This window comes from Solanum lycopersicum, chromosome 5 (genome assembly GCF_036512215.1).
Source record: "Solanum lycopersicum chromosome 5, SLM_r2.1".
NCBI classification, from domain to species: Eukaryota; Viridiplantae; Streptophyta; class Magnoliopsida; order Solanales; family Solanaceae; genus Solanum; species Solanum lycopersicum.
This window is the reverse complement of record NC_090804.1, coordinates 47,620,059-47,626,313: the sequence shown is the minus strand read 5'-3', so window position 1 is coordinate 47,626,313 and position 6,255 is coordinate 47,620,059.

Sequence of the window (6,255 nt, the reverse complement as noted above, 5' to 3'; positions counted from 1 at the left end):
GGAATTCATGTACTTGACAGGAATAAAGCGAGCGGACTTAGTCAATTGATCTACAACCACCCATATGGAATCATATGACTTTTGAGTCCGAGGTAAACCTAATACAAAGTCCATATTGATGTCTTCCTACTTCCATGTAACAATTTGGATCTTTTGTAGTAAATCACCCGACTTTTGTTGTTTGGCCTTTACTTGTTGGCAATTGGGACACTTAGCAACAAACTCCCCTATGTCACTTTTTAGACCTTCCCACCAAATATATCTCCATTAGGTCATGGTACAGTTTTGTCGAACCCATATAAATTGAGTAGCGGGACCCATGTTCTTCTTCTAGGATCCGATCCCTCAACCCATCTACATTGGGAACACAAAATCTCTGTTGGTACCTTAGCACACCATCCCCCCCCCCCCCCAAGGAGAATGATTCATTCAACTTGCTGAGAACCAATTCTTTCAACTCCATTAAGGCTATATCAAGGTGTTGTTTTGAATTCACCTCAACCACTAGAGATGGCTCGCAGTTATGATGAACTATAGCACCCCCATTTGGAGAACCTTCCAACCTCACCCCCAACCTAGACAACCTATGTACTTTATTTGCTAGGTCTTTCTTATCTTCATCAATAAGGGATACACTACCCATAGTCATACGAGTTAGGGCATCCGCCACCACATTAGCTTTGCCGGGGTGATAGAGGACACTTATCATACTCTTTCAACAACTCTAACCACCTCTTTTATCGGAGATTCAACTCCTTTTGGGTAAACACATATTGGAGACTCTTATGGTCAGTAAAGAAATCCATATGAACCCCATACAAGTAATACCTCAAAAAATTTCTAAGCAAGCACTGCGGCCATTAACTCAAGGTCATGAGTGGGATAGTTTCTCTCATGTACCTTAAGTTTCCTACAGGAATAGGCTATTACTTTCCTGTGTTGCATAAGCACACACCCCAAACCCACTTGGGATGCATCAGAATACAAAACAAAACCCTTTGTACCCTCTCATAATGTCAACACCGGAGCTTAAGTAAGCCTATATTTCAACAATTGGAAGCTTTTCTCATATGACTCCGACCAATCAAATTTCTTACTCTTTTGGGTCAAAGTAGTCAAAGGAGATGCAATGGAATCAAAACTATACACAAACCACCAATAATAACCCGCTAAACCCAAGAAACTCCTAATGTCGATTGGAGTCAAAGGTTTAGGCCAATTCTTCACCGGCTCCGTTTTCCTTAGGCCAACCTCAACTCCCTCACTAAAGATGATATGCCCAAGAAATGTCACCGACATTAACCAAAACTCACACTTACTATACTCGACATACAATTGATGTTCTTTAAGGGTTTGCAATACTACCCCCAAATGACCCATATGATCACCCTTATTCTTCGAATATACAAAGATATCGTCAATGAAGACAATGACAAATGAATCTAGGTAATTTCAAAACACTCTATTCATTAGGCCCATAAACATCGTCGGAGCATTAGAGAGACCAAAAGACATTACCAAGAACTCATACTGCCCATACCGAGTCCAAAACGTCGTCTTTGGTACATCCTCACCCCTCACCCTAAGTTGGTGATACCCCGACCTCAAGTCTATCTTTGAAAAGTAGCTCTCCCCTTGGAGTTGATAAAACAAGTAATCAATCCGAGGAAAAGGGCACTTATTCTTAATGGTGATCGTGTTGAGTTTGCGGTAATCAATGCACATTCTCAAGGAACCATCCTTATTCTTCACAAACAAAATCGGAGCACCCCATGGAGACATATTAGGCCTTATAAAACCCTTATCTAGTAAATCCTTTAGTAGAGCCTTCAACTAGGCAAGAGCCATACGATAAGGAGGAATTTATATGGGATTTGTATTCGGTAGAAAATCAATGCCAAAGTTAATTTCCCATTCGGGAGGAATACCGGGAGGTCATTAGGAAAGACCTCCAGAAACTCACTCACTGCAGGTACCGATTAAATGGGAGGAATTTCGGAGTCTAAATCTTGGAATCTCACTATGTGTTATAGACAACCCTTTGAGATCATTTTGCATGCTTTTAGACAATAGATGATACGACTTCTATTCCACTCAACAACGGGTTCATTAGGGAAGTTAAACTCACAACCCTTATCCTACAATGAATGGACGCAAAATATGCATGCAACCAATCCATACCCAAAATAACATCATCAAGCATATCTAGTTCTACTAGATCAATATACAAAACTCTATTGGGCAACATTATTGGACAATTTCTATACACCCTTTTTGCAACAACCGACTCACCCACCGAAGTAGACAATATAAAAGGTTCATTCAAAATGTCGGGTAAAATATCAAACTTTTTAGATACTAGAGGTGTAACAAATGATAAAGTAGCGCTCAGATCAAGTAAGTCATATACATCAATAGAGAAGACTTTCAACATACTGGTCACTACGTCGGGAGAAGTCTCTTGCTCACCTCTAGAGTGGAGAGCATTGAAGAGGTTCTTCTTTGGAGCATCACTAGAACCACTTGCTTGAGCTTGACCACTACCCTTGTATTGACTCTTCAAGTTTGGACAATCTCTCATCTTGTACCACTTTTTCCACAACTAAAGCAATTATCGTTCCCTTAACGCAATCGCCATGGTGATTTTTACCACACTTTCCACAAATTGGCTTCTCGGTTGGTGAATTAGCACCTTTTCCTTTCTTGAATTTAGGGTTGGAAACCCTATCCCCTCTTGATTTCAGAAACCTGGAAGGGACTTGACTAGAAACCCTCTTCTAAAATCTAGGCTTGTCTTATATTTCAAACCTTTTCTTTGAAGAACCTCAATCATATGATCTTTCCCTCTTAGCATATCTATTATTTCTCTTAGACATTGCCTCCTCAATCCTTCTTGCATGCACCATAAGACGACGAATGTTCATGTTGTCATGTAGAATGGACGAATGACACTCCTCTTGTAAGTCCTCCAACACCCCCGTCACAAAATGACTCATTTGGTCTCTAGGACCAGAAACCAAGGAAAGAACATATTTGAACAACTTAATGAATTCCAAATATTATTCATGGACACTCCTTCCTCCTTTGTGATATTTAATGAACTCCACCACTGTTTCCTCCCTCATCTCCCTAGGAAAGAATCGATCTATAAAAATCGCCTTAAATATCTCCCAAGTCACCGGGCCACCCCTCAATGACCTATTATCCCTCCATTTCACATACACAGATTGCCCCACGTCCTTGAGTTGATATGTGGCAAACTCTGCCTTATGACTTATGGACAACCCCATAGACAAAAGGTAATTTAGAGACTTCATCGATAAATTCTTGGGGGTCTTCATCAACCTTAGACCCATAGAAAGTAGGAGGGTTCATTAAAGTGGTCCCTTAGACGGGAAGCCATAGTAGTGACTTGTTGATGAGGATGGGGCATAACCTCCCGGTTGGCTTGGGCCGTCATGGCTTGGTCTTGGACAGTAGCAGCTTGAGCCAATTAAATGAGGGCATCCCTTATATCTCCATCCGTCAAGGATGGAGGATTGACCAGAGCTTGGTCAACATTAGCATCTTCTTCAAGTTGAGGGACTTCATCACCATGGGGAAGAGCTCCCGCATTGGCAATTTCCTTTTCAAGTCTTCAAGCCGCATTCCTTCGAGTGTTCATGATTCCTATAATCACAACAATAGAATTAGAAGCAAAATCACACAATAAGTATACTTTATCGGCACCATATAAGATTTTTAAGAAAGAGAGGGATTCCTATGTATCATATAGGTTCCTACTCATAAGTGTGGCGCATTTCAAAATTATGAATACCAACCTATATAGATGTGGTAGAGAGAGATATATAACTCAATGATATTCAACCTCATGCTCTGATACCAAATTTATCACATCCGGGTTTACCCCCAGATGTAACCGACGTCGTCTTCCTTTTCAAGGACTAATACTAGCCTCTTAATTTCATGTCATTACATTCATAAGTTGAAAAATGTGGAAAAATTTAAAACTTTCATTATAACTACTTGTAGGCTTACATAGATCTCTACATACACATAATATATAATCATATCGAGTATACATAGACCCTTCGTATAGGAAGGTTACATAGCCTTCTATTTTTATTGCACATACATATATATATAAAATAAAAGTAGTCTCAACGATTGTATCAACTCATACAAACTAAATGATTATCACAATATGGGTATATCCCTTACATCAATCAAGCAAGACCACATATAGGTCATACGAAAGTATAATACTCAATTGAAAAAATGAAAGAAATGAAAGATTCTTTAAGCTTATAACAAAGTAGTAAGCTAGATGGTGGTATTGCCCTCAAAAGTTGAGGACCTTCTCTACTTGGATGAAATTAACAATTCAAGACTTCAACAATGTCGTGTTTCAAACTCTTCAACGACCGGAACCTAAAATATTTGGGAAAAGGGAAGAGAATGGGGTTAGTATTCCACATGTACTAAGTATGAGATTTTATGCACATATACAAGAAAAACATTTTAAGAAGGGACTTTTAGTAAAACATGTCATTTAACCCCTTTAGGAACCCAGTGCAAAGCCAAACAAGTCTTATAAACCAACCAAAAATGATTACTATATCAACAAGTAATACTTATCCCAACATACTTGAAACCATGATTTAGTACAACCCTATAGTCAAGGAATAATATCACAAGAATGAATAAGAGTCAACCATAATCATAATAAGCAAGACAACTACTCATGAATCCTTATCAAGTCAACAAGTGCAATGACCAAGCAAATCCCCATAACCTCAGTCAATCAAGTATCCTTAACAAGAAACCATGACCAATGTCCAACTTCACATAATATAACATTTAGATTTACATTTCATCATATATTAACATTATAACCCAAGGCATACTCATAAGTGAACTAATCAACATATAGTATCAACAATGTACCAAAGTCATCATATACATATCATATATAATCATAACATAAACATATGTAAGAACCTCCGCCCAAGACGCACCTTAAGTCTAACTAGTGCAATGCTTAGGTAGAGTCTCATACCACTACCTAGATTAAGCTAGACCTCTTAGGTTATCCAAGTTTGAGTTCAATTCCTTTAATTCATTTTACCATTTGGGAAAATCTTACCCTAAGCGACATATACCACATTAGCTTTTGTGGAACGGTGTCATAAAACCCTACACCAAAAGAAGGTGAAATACATTTCAAGGTAGTACCAAACATGAAACATAGCAACCACATGGATCTACTAGCTAGTACTCTTATGAAGGCAACATAGTTCAAGAACTAGGAGATATTATTGGGACCCTCTTTATGCGCCATGCATTATACTCTCCAATCTCAAGAGTAATGTAGTGATCCTACCTTCCCTATGTGAGAAGGGACACTCGTCAATCTAGTTCACTCGATGCTAAGCTAGAGTCCCTTTTTGAGATGTCTTTAAACCTTTAATTATCAATTATAGCTTAGTTTAGGTCATAGAGTTTATCCTTGTATAATCATCATTAATATCTCAATAAGATTTCTATGAGTGTAATCCTTTCATCAAAATTCATATAAATGAGGTTAACACATTAGTATTTCATAGCATATCAAGGCACCTTGATAGTTTTCACCATCCTTATATTACATACACCTTAATCAATCTCACAACATAGTGAAGGAATTTCATTTCTACATCATACCACCCTATTATCCTAGTATAAGGTATAATCCTATGTAACATCACGACTTAACCATAATTAATCACAGTTGGAAATAAAGATAGAGATACTAAGACTTACCAAGTCTTCCATATAGTGCATTATCAAGGTCTTACCATCAACCCATAACTCAACTCAATTAGGGGAGTAGCATCATCACACAATGATAATTAATAAGATAACAAGGCCAATTGCATCTCTATAACACAATTCAACACTCGACCATAGATTAAGACAAGATACACAGTCTAATTTCACAATATACTTTATAACCTAAAGCACATCTGAAGAACTAACATGATAGGCCTATAATTTATGTAAATTTATTCATAATAAGACCATAGTAAAGTAATACAACCAATAACCATGACAATTGAATTATCAGAATACAATATAGATCAAGAGCATGTTCTTCAATTTAGACCATACCATAAACAATTACAATAAACGGGTTAATTACATGTTAATCTATTCAATATAACCTAAATAAATCATCAAAAACTCACTTCATAACTTCAATTTCGTAATTGGATA